This window comes from Dromiciops gliroides, chromosome 1 (genome assembly GCF_019393635.1).
Source record: "Dromiciops gliroides isolate mDroGli1 chromosome 1, mDroGli1.pri, whole genome shotgun sequence".
Classification (NCBI taxonomy): domain Eukaryota; kingdom Metazoa; phylum Chordata; class Mammalia; order Microbiotheria; family Microbiotheriidae; genus Dromiciops; species Dromiciops gliroides.
Window position 1 is genome coordinate 449,831,713 of NC_057861.1, and position 15,111 is coordinate 449,846,823.

Here is a 15,111-nt window from a genome sequence, read left to right on the forward strand (position 1 = left end):
TCAAAAAAAAGATATAATTTTGTACAGCTTTAGGGTTTGTTTTGCTTAGGACTAATTTCTCCTTTAATTCACTCTCCCTCTAATTCCCCTTCCTCCCTTCTCCCATTTCCCTATTGAATAAAATGCATTTTATATCAAAATCTGTGTGTATTCTCACCTCCATTGACCAATTCACATGAGTTTGAGGTTCAAGTATCAAAAACTGCCCATCCTAATATTCCCCCCATTCTCCCCACCTCCTCCTTGTTTGTATGGATGTCTCTTTGTGCACTTTGATGTGAGAAAAATTTCCCTAACCTTCCTTTCCCTTCCCCTTCCCCCTAGGGCATTCCTCTTTGCTTCCCTTTTCCATTCTTCTTTTAAGATCATCAAGACATAACAACCATTCCTAGGCTTTCTGTCTAATTAAACTCTCTCTATGACCCTGATTATGTGTTGGTTCATTGGGGACACATATATCATCTCCCCATATTAAAATGTAAGTAGCTTATTCTTGTTTAGAACCTTATCATTGTTCATTCAAGTTTACTTTTTTATGTTTCTCTTAACTCCTGTGTTTGAAATTCAAAGTTTCTACACATCTGGTTAGGTTTCAGGTTTTCTATTGTGTGGGCAAATTTTTGAACCTCCAGTACCAAGTTGTTCATTGATTTTTGAATTCTTTCTTCTGTAGCTTTCACTTTTTTCCCAATGTTTTCCTCTAGAAATCTCATTTCATTAGCCAAAATATCAATTTTTTTTAACTTTTGCATCTTTTCTTCCAGGAATTTCAGTTAAATGGATGCCCAAACTGTGTTTTTCTTTGAAACTTTGCTTGTCAATGTTTTGGAGTCATTATTTTGTTCTAGGTTTATGTTTTGAAGTGTCCCTGTCACCATCGTGGCTTTTTAAGTTATGATTCTTTGTACCTGATTTCCAATTTGATGTTAAAGCTGGGCTCTATATACATCAGGAGGGAAGATCTGGGCTGGTCCTAAAACTGCTTTCTTGGAGTACTGAGTATTGCATTGTTCCAGGATTTCAGGAACAACTAAATCTCAGTACTAAAAGCTTTCAGCATTCCCAAAATGGTCTGGCACTCATCCATAGCAAAGTTTGATAGCTACTCCCTTTCATTCCCGGGTGTGAGCTCTGCAAGTTCTTCACCTGAGTTTGCTCTGAACAACAGAAGATTGAGACTGAAATTAGCCACTGTCAACCAGCTTGGAAGATCTGCTGCTTCAGAGTGACAGAACTTCAGATTCCCCTTTGGTCTTGGATTCCTAATACAGTTATTCCTCTTCAGGTTTCAGACTGAATGGGAGGCTGAAACCGATACCTTGTTCTTCTCCTGTTGTCCGATCTACATAGCTGTGTGTTTCTGAACTTATTTCCCTTGGTATTGTGAGAGTATAGGCCCACTCCTCAATGTGACCTGAATCTGTGGTCTTTGGAACTGGTTAATGCAAAAATTCCTGCCATATCCATCATGGTGTTCTGGTATGGGTCTAGGGAGTCATAGCAAACCAAAGACTATTTCTAATGGTCATGCTAAGCTATCCCAGAATTCAACACCTTAGGCCAGGGAGCAGAAGATATCCTGCTCTAAATGATATTATAATCCATCTTGGATCCTGATCCTTGGTACACTTAAGGTACTATGGAGGTATTTTATTTTCAGGGGCCTGGAAATTGGGAGCTGACTATATCATCTGTCAGATTAACAACAATCAAGTATTTATTAAACATTTAATATGTGCCAGGTACTAGAATCTGAGGATACAGATACAAAGAATTTGATTTAAACAAATCCACAATGCACTCATATTCTAAAGGGGGAAAATAAGAAATGCATATAAATATATATATATATAATGTAATACAAAATTAAATATAAATATATTACAAAGCATTTAAATATAAGATAGTTTGGGAAGGAGAGCACTAATAGTTGGGGGATTAGGAAAGTTTTCATGAAGATGATGGTGCCTCATTCCATACCATAGTGGGATGGAGGCTCCAAAACAGAGATCATGAATTCAGTACAACCATAAATGCCTGAATCACTTATCATCTTATTCTTTTATTTATTCATTCATTCATTCAATCAATCAATCATTCATTCATTTATTTGTTTATTTATTTATTTATTTGCAGGGCAATGAGGGTTAAGTGACTTGCTCAGGGTCACACAAGCTAGTAAGTATCAAGTTTCTAAGGTTCGATTTGAACTCAGGTCCTCCTGAATCCAGGGCCAGTGCTTTATTCACTGTGTCACCTAGCTGCCCCATTATCTTATTCTTGTCAAAAAAATGTACTGTTTTTATTGAATAGAGTTTTATTTTCCAAAATATATGTAAAAACAAATTTTAACATCAATTTTTAAAAAATTTTTGTTCCAACTTCTCTTCCTCCTCCATTCCCACCCCCACCCACTAGAACTCAAGCATTTCAAAATAAGTGATACATGAATAGTCATCATCAAAATTTCCCTCAGTATTCTTCCTTCTTCTCCTCCCAGAGAACCACTCCCATAAAACAAACAAAAATTACAAAAAGAAGACAATTTTAAAATCAGTAAGACTGATGAAGATATTGCAAAAATCCAAAAATACGTGTTGTTTAGTCATGTCTGGCTTTTTGTGACCCCATTTGAGGTTTTCTTGGCAACAATATTAGAGTGGTTTTCCATTTTCTTCTCCAGTTTATTTTACAGATAAGGAAACTGAGGGAAGTAAGATTAAGTATTATCCTCAGGGTCACACAGCTAGTGAGTATCTGAGACCAGATTTGAACTCAGGAAGAGGAATCTTCCTGACTTCAGGCCTGGTACTCTATATACAATTCCACCCAGCTGCCTGAAAATATGTGTAATGTACATTTGTGGACCTTCCCCCTCTATAGAGGTGTAGGGTAGTGGGTATCTTATTATAGCTCTCCTTTTGAGTCATGCTTCTTTGGAGAATTTCACAATATTCACTTTTTATTTATGTGCGTGTATGTGTTCTTTCTGTTTGCATTGTAGTCATTGTTTATTTTATTTTATTGGCTAGGTTTATTTCACTCTATCAGTTTATGAAGATTTTTCAATGTTTCTTAGTATTCATTACATTCATCATTTCTTACAGTATAGTAATATTCCATCCCATTTATATACCACAATTTGTTTAGACATTCCCTAATTAATGGGTATCAACTTTGTTTCCAATACTTTGCTATCATAAAAAGTGCTGCTCTGATGTATATAAATACTTTCTTCTTATCAATAGTCTCCTTGCGGTATAAGACCAGTAAAGGAATTTATGAGCTAAAATGTATGGACATTTTAGTTACTTTATTTGCATAATTCCAAAATGATTTCCAAATTGTAAGTATTCACAGTTCCACTAACAATGTACTTGTGTATCTATATTCCAACATTGACTCTTCCCATCTTTTTAATGTTTACCAATTTTCAAGGAGCATTATCTTATTCTTCTATCAGCAAGGTTTTAAAATTATAGAAGATACCAGCCATCTGGAAGTCAGTGGCAAATGAGGTTCCACATGAGAAAACCATCTACAATTGATGCCTTCACTTCCTTTCCTCTCAGTCTCTTCTTAACTCTCTGTGGTCTGACTTTTGACCTTATCATTCAACTGAAGCTGCTCTCCCCAGTTACCAATGATCTCTTAATTGCTAAATCTAATTACCTTTTCTCAATCCTTATCCTTCTTGACCTCTCTGCAGCCTTTGACACTGTTGATCACCCTTTTCTCCTTGATACTCTCTACATACTGATCTGACTGCTCCTTTGCTGGATTTTTATCCAAGTCATGCCTGCTAACTGTGGGTGTTGCCTGAAATTCTGTCCTGGGCCCTCTTCTCTTCTCCCTTTATACTATTTAACTTTGTGATATCATCAAGTCTCACAGATTATCTATCTATTAAGTATCATCTCTATTCAGATGATTCTCAGATTTGTCTAACCCTAACCTCCTTCTTGCTTTCCAGTCTGACATATTTGTCTATTTGGACATTTCAAACTGGATGTCCTGTAGACATCTTAAGTTCAACATGTCCAAAATGGAATTCATCATCTTTGCTCCCAATCCTTCTCCTCTTTTAATTTCCCTATGACTGTCCAGGGTACCACCATAGTTTTAATTAGTAAAGCTTGCAATCTAGGTGTCATTCCTGATTTTCTACTCTCTCAACCACATAACCATTACCCAGTCCTGTCAAATTTACCTTTGTAACATCTTGCATATAACCCCCTCCTCTCCTATGACACAGCTGCCCTGTTACAAGCCCTCCCCACCTCTTGTATGGACTATTTCAATAGACTGTTTAGTCTTTCTGCTTCAGGTCTCTTTCCATGTTAGTTCATCCTCAATTCAGCTGTGAAATTCATCTTTATTTTTGCAAGTCCAACCATGTCATCTCCCTATCCAATCTGCTCCAATCCCTGTTGTCTTCAGTCTTCTTATACGTCAGATTTCCAATTCTTACTTCCTTTATTCCCATGCTTTAGACTTAAGGTCTCTTTCCTATCTTCCTCCATTTTCTCAACCTTATTCTCCTTGTTCCTACATTTCCAGTGTCCATCTTATTCTTTATCACAGTTTCACAATCAAAGCAGGATGAGATATCAGAGGTCATCTGATCCAAACTGAAATCTAGAGAGTTTGTGCCTTTCCCACGATCACATTGCTAGTAAGTAGCAGAGACTAGATTTTGTTCTATCTACTGTATGTAATACAGAACAAACTAGAAATGATTTGGTCTGTTTTAACATTTGGAGAAGTCTAGACTGAATAAAGTGGTTAAGTATTTAATTAGTATTCCTAGGTTTATTAAAAGTCAGCCATGTTCCAAAAAAAGTTGAAACAACCTAAAGACAAGCCAACAAAGAATATTCTGCATTTCAAGAGAGAAAAAAACTTTGAACTTTTCATAGCAATAATACAGAATCTAGAATATATGTTCTAATAATTCCTCCTGTATTGAAAATACTTTGTGGGGGCAGCTAGGTGGCACAGTGGATAGAGAACTGGCCCTGGAGTCAGGAGGACCTGAGTTCAAATCCAGCCTCAGACATTGACACTTACTAGCTGTGTGACCCTGGGCAAGTCACTTAACCCCAAATGCCTCACCAAAAAAAAAAAAAAAAAAAAGAAGAAAGAAAGAAAATATATTTTAACATCTACTTTTCAGTTTAGCAATCTAAAAAAAGTAGTCTTTAATCTATAAAATCAGGGTCATCATTAACTTTAACTGTTATTACATGAAAAATTAACCACGAAAATATTCAGGTTACAATTTTAACACATTATTAAATTATTTGCTCCTTTATTTGCTTAGGAATTCCCCAATCTACAGAGGTTTGCAAAAAATAAAAAGATACTAAATAAAGCTAAGCAGCTTTTAAAAATTAAGAGAATGTTAGTTAATTATTAAATATGCCATGATATATAATTTATTTAAGAAGCAGATAGTTTAAGTTATTTTTAATATAAAAGGTAAATGGCACATATTGTAAGTGAAATGAGTAAGTATAAGAAACTTGGATGATATAAATGCCAGTGAGAATTTAATTTTTTAAAAAAGTAGTTCAAAAGAAACATGAGAAAGATGTGTATATAAGAAAGCAAGTGCTATGGTGGAAAAAACATTGAATCTACAAGGGTAGGGAGAAAGGGAATAAGTATATAATACATACCATGTGCCATAGTGCACTGTGCTAAGCACTTTTATTTTTTTGGTGAGGCAATTGGGGTTAAGTGACTTGCCCAGGGTCACACAACTAGTGAGTGTTAGGTGTCTGCGGCCAGATTTGAACTCAGGTCCTCCTGACTCCAGGGCTGGTGCCCTATCCACTGTGCCACCTAACTGCCCCCTAAGCACTTTTTACAAATGTTATATCATTTGATTCTTACAACAACACTGAGAAGTAGTTACTATTATTATTATTAATTGCTATTAGTATGCCTATTTTATTATTGGGGAAACTGAAGTAAAAGAAAGTCAAGTGACTTGCCCAGATATGTAGCTAGTATCTGAAACCAGCTTTGAACTTAGCTCTTCCTGGCTCCAGGTCCAACATTCTATCTGCTGTGCCACCAATTGTCTCTGAATATGAGCTGAGTTCAAGTCTAGACTCTATGACTTACTAGGTCTGTGACTTTGGGCAAGCCATTTCTTTGCAGGCTACCTCTTCCTCATCTTTAAATTGGGGGCCTGAACTACACGGTCTCTATGGTGCTTTTTACCATGATTCAAGACAATTCCAAAGGACCCATGGTGAAAAATACTACCTAATTCTGGAGAGAGAACTGATGAACTCTCAGAACAGATGGAAGTATACTTTTTTCACTTTCTTTATCTTTATTGCTTTTTTTGCAACATGGCTAATATGAAAATATATTTTGCATGTATAATTGATATCATATTGATTGTCTTCTCAATAGATAGGGATGGGGAGGGAGAAAATTTGCAATAAAATCTTAAATAAATGTTAAAAATAAATTTTAAAAATCTAAGATTTCTTTTAGTTCTAAAACTATAATACTAAGGCAGTAACAGAAACTTAACTTGGAATTACACAATAGTAATAGACACCTATGGGACTTGTCAAATAGAAAACTGTCTCAAATGATAAATCTGATATAAACATACACACATATAAATATACATACATATGTAGATAGATAAATAGACATAGACAGACAGATAGATCTTAGTATATACAATACAGCAATAATATATACAAATGTCATATACGTGGGGGCACATATAAGTCATATATATTGGGGATACTATATTGGTATATAGACATAGACATAGACATATGTGCCCACATATATATTTTTTATATATCACATATTAAAGTATATGTATATTTGACTATATGTCACTATATAAATTATATATATATATATATACATGACTGTATGTGTATGTACATTTGTCACTGTGTTATGTATATCCCTTAAGATTAAAATTTGCCATTGTCAATTATTATTGCTACTAAAAGAAATATACAGACTAAAATATATCTGTAGTACAAAAATGTTCATGTGAGCCCCTAAAAGCACAACTAATAGTTGAAAGAGAGGCACTTAGAAGGAATTGGGGAAAGTAGAAAAGACAGTGTATTTCATATATGCAAGTGCTTTTGAAATTCTTAAGGCAAATTCAGAAATGTGAGTTGTTTTCAAATATATACATGTACACATATTTGGTAATATGATCAGAATTGCTTGTCTACTCTTCTTAAAAGCATAAGTTGGACTAGCATAGAACAATTATATAAGTTCTCTCTAAATGTTTTCTTACCTATGGTGCTTTGAGATTAAGTAAACATAAAAAACCTGGGAAGCCTTACATTAACTGATACAACGTTGCATACAGTAACAGCAATATTATATGATGACCAACTGTAAATGTCTTAGCTATTACCAGCAACACAATGATGCAAGACAATTCTGAAGGACTAATGATGAAAAATTCTATACATTTCCAGAGAAAGGACTGGAGTCTGAGTGTATATCGAAACATACTTTTTCTTTCTTTTTTCTTTTTTTTTTTTTTTGAAGAGGGGGTTTGTTTTCTTTTGCAATATGACTAACATGGAAATGTTTTGCATGACTGCACATGTATAACCTATATCAAATTGCTTGTCTTCTCAATGTGGAGTGGGGAAGAAGGGAGGGAAAGAATTTGGAACTAACAAAAAATTTTAATGAATATTAAAAATTGTTTTTACATGTAATTGGGGGGAAATTATTAAGTTTTTAAAGATTCACTAAACACTTTCTTTGGGACAATTCTGTGAAGGAAACTATTTGAACTAGAGTGTAGTCTAGAAGCCATCTAATTCACCCTCTTCATTTTATGTATGAGGAAAGCAGCTTAGGAAAGTGAAGTCATTTGTCTAAGGTCACATATCTATTAAGTGAAATAGCCCAGACTCAAATCCAGACCTTTCTGACTCCAAATCCTATACCATTGGAAAGGATCCTGGGAAGATAATGGAGTAGATCAGAAAACTTTCAACTCTCCAAATCTCCTCCACAAGAAGACAAGGACTCAATAAGAACAAAGTGTTTATTTCTTGTATGTGAAAATATTAACAGTACTCTTATGACTCTCAATATTATTCAGTTAGTTCTAAAGAAAGGTGTGGGCTAAACTGAGGATTATGGGCACATTCAAAAAAAATAAAACTCTGTAGGGAGAGATAAAATGAGTAATTATCTCACACAAATGAGGCATAAAAGGAAAAATTGATACAGAAGCTAGTAAAGGGGGCCCAGGTAGGGATGGAATCTTACTCTCATTGGGAATAGGTTAAAAGGTGTTAGGGAAGGGGAGAGGATAAGGGAGGGACTCTTAGAGGGGTGGATATGGTAAGGAATAGGAGAGCAAAGTAGCAAATAGAAGTAAAGCAGAGGAGTGAGGAGGGATAGGGTAAATAGGATGAGAAGAATTGTTACAGGAAATAGGAAGAAGGAAAATACACAATGAGTAATTATTACTTAAAATATGAATGGTATGGATTTATCCATAAAATGGAAATGGATAGCAGATTAAACATTTGAATTCAATAATTTATTGGTTACAGGGAACATTTTTAAAATGAGGAATACACCACAAAGATAAAATAAAGGGCAGGAGTAGTATTTATTGTGTAAAAAAGTTGGGATAGTAATCATGATCTCAGATAAAGTTAAAGTTAAAATAGATTTAATTAAAAGAAAAAATAGAGAAATAACATTATGTGTCAACAATAGTGTTCAATACTGCTTTAGACCATTTGAAATAACTAGACAGTATAAAATATCTGAGCTTATATCTGCTAAAACAGAGGGACTATTTGAACATAAAACATTTTATACAAATAAACTCAGACCCAAATAATTGAAGTAATATTTATTGTTCATGGGTAGATAAAGGCAACACAATTTTTTTAAATGACAATTTTACCTAACTAATCTACTGATTTAACATCTTCCCAATTAAATCACTAAAAATTACTTTACTGAATTAAAAAATAACAATAACAAAGTTCATTTGGAGGAACAAAAGGTCAAGAATTTCAAAGAAACCAGGAAAAAAAAGATGTAAAGGAAGTAAATTCAGCAGCATCAGACCTTAAATGATATTATAAGTTGAGAGCATTGTTGAAATGTAAAATGGCTAATTTTGATTATTTTAAATCAAAATTTTCTTGTATAAACAAAATCTATGTAGCCAAGAATAGAAGGAATACAGAAAATTTAGGGGAAAAACTTTATAGACAGTCTCTCATATAGGATATGATTAGGTTGGAATATTGCTGTGGCATAGAAAATGATGAGCTGGTTGACTTGGAAAAACATGGAATGCGTTAGACATGTTAAGGTAGATGCTATTCGCCTTCAGAGAAACAGATGACAAGTGGAAATAGGCATAGTATAGTCTTACACATATGTATACTATGTACTTTTATATATATCTGTGCATGTGTATGCATGTCATATACATGTACATGTATATTACAATGTGTACTATACATGCAGACATAACGTGCTTAATTGCAACCTTCTTTAGGGTGGTGAGGGAGGGAGGGAAAAATAAAGTAAAAAGTACACAGCAGTAAAAAGAAAACTAACAAGAAAGCAAAGAAAAGCTGGGCAAATTTGAAAACAAAGTTTAGCATTTATTATATAGGTTTTCTTGAAATGGAAATTATTGTTTTATATTGAATCCTCTCCCATGTTCTACTGTGTACATGGCAACATTTTCTTTCTTTTCTTATTTTGTATTCAAGTCTAAAATAAATTTTAAAATTTACAAAAAATAAATCCAATACCATTGGCAGTATGTTATACTTCTTTCATTTTTTTGTCTATCTTAAATTCCAAACCATATTTACCCCAGAATAACTTTTCACGTTAAATCACTCAGCTCAACTCCTACTTCCTTCAAGAGTCATTTCCTGATTCCCCTCATTGTTAGTACCCCCTAAAATGATTTTCATACAATTTAAAAAATTCATTTCAATTCAACAATATATTACCTATAGACCACCTTTTGGTGCTACTTACCTTAGTCACTTCATAGGTTCCTTATGAAAATAAAACATTTTTGGCCCTCTATTGTGTATAGGTAGTTTTCCTAAAGGCATGGTTAGCACCTTTTTATTCAATTACATTCGTTACATTTTCAAAATCTCTTTATTTAAGTGTATAGGAATAAACATTAACTAGTGTTAGCATAAATATATTTAAGTAGACTAAATGGCTTAATTATAACAAAATTAAAAGAAATATAAGACTCAATGCAATTTAGTTTGCCTCTCTTTAACATGTTATTATTTGCTGGGGGTATGAGACACCAGAATATGCCAAGTTTGAGGCACCTTGTTCCAGGGTGTTGAAACCAAGGAATGCAGTAAATGCAAAATGGAGTGACCTGAGAATCCAATTTCTGCACTCCCTAAAGGAAGGCATTGGGAGTTCAGAACGCCACCATTCAGCCCTCCAAACTGAGGGGAGAGGAATAAGGATATGTAGTCAATTAAGACTGGAGTTAGCAGTGGTGAGTTTAGAAGTGAGTTTAGAAGCTTATCCTCAGAGGGGCATCTTGCTCGGTGGAGTTGAAACCAGGCAGGGCAGCAGATACAAAGTGGAATATACTCCAAATACCAGCAAATAAGCAGATAAGATGAATGAGATGATTGTACTAATATTTTATGGGATCCAGATAGAAATAATTGGAAACAAGTTGCTATCCTGCTACATTCATTTGTGTTTAAAGTCCTATGGATTATTTTTCAGGTGGATGACATACATAATTTTTGTAAGGAGTTTTTTGTTTGTTTGTTTGGTTTTTGTGGGGCAATGAGGGTTAAGTGACTTGCCCAGGGTCACACAACTAGTAAGTGTCATGTGTCTGAGGCCGTATTTGAACTCAGGTCCTCCTGAATCCAGGGCCAGTGCTTTATTCACTGTACCACCTAGCTGTCCACAGGAGTTTTGGGGATTTTTTATTTTGTTTCATTTTTTTTAAATGGATCAGTACTATGTCCAGGAAGATATGGGCAAAAGTCTTTCTTTAATGACACTCTTGTTTTAGAATTTATTTGTTGAATCTTCAAGAGTATTTTGAGTTTTATATTTTTAATATATGGATTTTTCTTTTGGTTATAAAGAATAGTGAGTTCCTGCCAATTTGAGCCACGTGATTTTATCTTCCTATTATACATCTAGTAGATACTAATTTTTTTAACATGCAGTGAACTTTTATGTTGTTGCAAATATACAGGTTGTAGAATTTCCAACACTTTATTACATAATCTTTGCAGTTTATAATGGCCTGATCTTAAATCACTGTTATTAACTCTTCCTTCTATAAATAAATCTGTATGATTCATCGTTTTTTGATATACCTATCTTGCTTTATTGTTGGTTGAATATTTGTATATATTACCTATAGACCACCTTTTGGTGCTACTTACCTTAGTCACTTCGTAGGTTCCTTATGAAAATAAACCATTTTTGGTCATATTCAATGAATTTGTGGCATATGCTTTTTGTCAGCTACCTACTTATTCCAAAGATATTTCCTTAAATATTTTAACATATTTATTGTGTGCTCTGAGGACCTCTATCAGTCCTCTTGCTCCTTTGGGGGGAGTAAGGATTAATATTCTAATATCTGCCTTGGGATAATGAGTCCCTTGTTGCATTTACATGGCATGTGTTTTTGTTTAAACACCTTATGGATCTATTTCAGTCCACCAAAATGATATTTTAAGTCATACTAAAGACTGAAATTGGCTATGTGAAGGTTTCCAATGGGGTCCAAAGAGTTTAGAAGACTACCAGTGTCCTTGCTAGGGATACCCTGGGGTTTCAGTGGTTGGGGATAGTAGAAGAAAGATCACAAAGCTTTGTCCCAGAATACTTTAACCTACCAGGACTCTGAGAACAGAAAAACTAAGGGATGTGGAACTCAGGAACCCAGGAACGCAGGAAATTGATGTGAGGTCCAAACATGGCCATTCAGAATAAAAAACAGAATCCAACAATATATTGTTTTCAAAATACACTTGAACCATAAAGATCTAGATAAAGTTAAAATGAGAGTATAAAGAATGTATTGTGCTTCAGGTGATCTAAAAAAAAGTAAGAGTAGCAATCATTACTGGTAGCAGTAAAAATAGACATGGTTGGGGCGGCTAGGTGGCATAGTGGATAAAGCACCGGCCCTGGATTCAGGAGTACCTGAGTTCAAATCCGGCCTCAGCACTTGACACTAGCTTTGTGACCCTGGGCAAGTCACTTAACCCTCATTGCCCCACTTTAAAAAAAATAGACATGGTTAAAAGAGATAAAAAGGGAAACTACATTATGTCTAAGAGAATTATAGACAATACTATATACATATATGTGTATGTATACATATATAAGTATACATGTATGTGTGTGTACATATGTATGTGTATACACACACTTTGAAATGGAAAAGCACCTAAGTCCTTAAAGAAAAATTAATCCAATTACAGGGGAAAGTAGATAGTAAAACTAGAATAGTTTGAGACCACAATGTATCTCTTTCAGACTTAGACAAAACTATCAAAAAGATAAAAAAGGAAACAAATTAAGGACCTAAATAGAGCTTTAGAAAAGTTAAATTCTCTGTGATTAATGAATGGTAACATAATGAAATAAGTATATTTCAGCTGTTTGGCATCTTTAAAAAATTTGACCACTTGCTAAGGTATGAAAACCTCATAAACAATAGTGAAAAACAAAAAGTTTTAAACATATCCTTTTTTGACCACATCAGAGTAAAGACTGTGAAAAGCTTCAAAGATATAGTACAATGGAGATGAAACAAATTAATCCTAAAGAATTGATGGGTCAAAGAACAAACAACAGAAACAATAGATAATTTCATCAAAGAGAATAATAAAAAATATCCAACAAAGCAATATTTTGGGGATAACACCAGAGCAGGCCTTGTAGTAAAATTTATATCTCAATATATGCATCAATAGAGAAAAATAGATCAATTCATATGATGTGCAACTAGAAAAGTCTAGAAAATCAATGAATCAAAGTCCCAACTAAGGACATAATAAAAATTCTGAAAATCAAAGAGTTTAACAAAATCAAAAGCAAAACAATGGTTGAATTGATAAAATTGTTGTTTTGTTGAAAAAACTAGCATAATAATGTTAGACAATTTTCTTGTTAAAAGAGAAAGAATACAAATTGCCAAAGCAAAAAATTAAAAGGATAATTTACCAAAAAAAATGAATAAAAGAAATTATTAGAAATGTTTGCTTAAGTATGTGTCAATATTAATAAATGAAAAGGATAAATATCTATAAAAATATAAAACATTCATATTAATAGTGCAAGAAAAGGAGAATTAATATAACCAAGTATCAGAAGTTGAACAAGTTATAATTGATAAATGTTATCTATAAATGAACTACCAAATGAAAAAAATGTATGTGTATTTACTTATATATGACTATATGAATTATAAAATGAATTATGTCAAACATTCAAAGGAAAATTAATTCCAACATAAAGTTTTACAAAAATAGAAAAGCAAAAAATTCTATTGAATTTCTTCTATGATGCAAATATATCTTGATACCTAAAGCACAAAGCAGAAAAATGAAACTATAGAATATCCCTAACAAATGTCAATGTGAAAATATTCAATAAAGTACTAGAAAAGAACCTACAGAAACACAGCAAAAAGATTATACACAATGACAATGTTGAGTTTATTACATACATACAAAGTTGTTTATATTAAAGAAATATCAAGATAATAGAGCATATTGATAATGAAAACAATTTTACATCACATGATTATATCATTTGATGCCATAAAAAAGCTTTTGACAAAATACAACACTTATTTAAGTTTTTAAAATGTGGATGCATAGGAATAAATAAACCTTTCTTCGATATTATATAGAGACTCAAGGGTAACTAGGCGGTGCAGTAGATAAAGCACCGGTGCTGGATTCAGGAGGACCTGAGTTCAAATCCAGCCTCAGACACTTGACACTTACTAGCTGTGTGACCCTGGCAAAGTCATGTAACCCTCATTGCCCCACAAAAAAAGGAATAAATAAATAAGTGAATAAATAAAATAAAATAAAGAGACCTATATAAATTCAGGAGCTACTTTTATCCCAACAGAAGTTAACTACTCAGATCAAAAGTAAATCAAGGGGGGCAGCTAGGTGGCGCAGTGGATAAAGCACTGGCCCTGGATTCAGGAGTACCTGAGTTCAAATCCGGCCTCAGACACTTGACACTTACTAGCTGTGTGACCCTGGGCAAGTCACTTAACCCCCATTGCCCTGCAAAAAACAAAACAAAAAAACAAACAAAAAACAAACAAAAAAATTAAATCAAAGATGCTCATTATTACCACTACTATTTGACATAATTCTAGAAATGCTAGTAGTAGCAAAAAGGCAAGTAAAAGAAACTGAGAGAATAAGTATAGACTAAGAAGATATAAAATTATTGCTTCTTATAGATGATATGATGGTATACATAGAGAATCCTAGAAATTAAACTAAAATTAATTGAAACAATAACTTTAGCAAAGTAGGAGGACATAAAATCATTTTACACAAATCATCAGCTTTTCAGTATGCTACCAAAAAATCCATCAGAAAGAGATGAAAAAGAAAATACATTTGAAATAACTACAAAATGTGTACAATATTTAGAAATCGGAACTATTCATCAATAGATAATCAAACGACATGAAGTTTTCCATGGGAAATTTTCATACTATCAATAATCTTATGCAAAAATGTTCTAAATCACTAATAATTAGAGAAATACACATTAAAGCACATTTAAGTTTCTGTTTCTTACCTATTCATCTGGCAAAGATGGCAAAGGAGGGAAATATCAAGTGTTGGAAGGACTGTGAAAAAAAACTCCGGTATACTTCTACACTGCTGGGTCAAGCTATAAATTGGTCCAGTCATTCTGGAAAACAATTTAGAATCATGCTTAGAAAGTTACCAAAATGTATATATCCTTTGACTCAACTATACCACTACTAGGCTTATTTCCCAAAGAAATCAAAAAAATAGGGAAAAGATCTATATATAC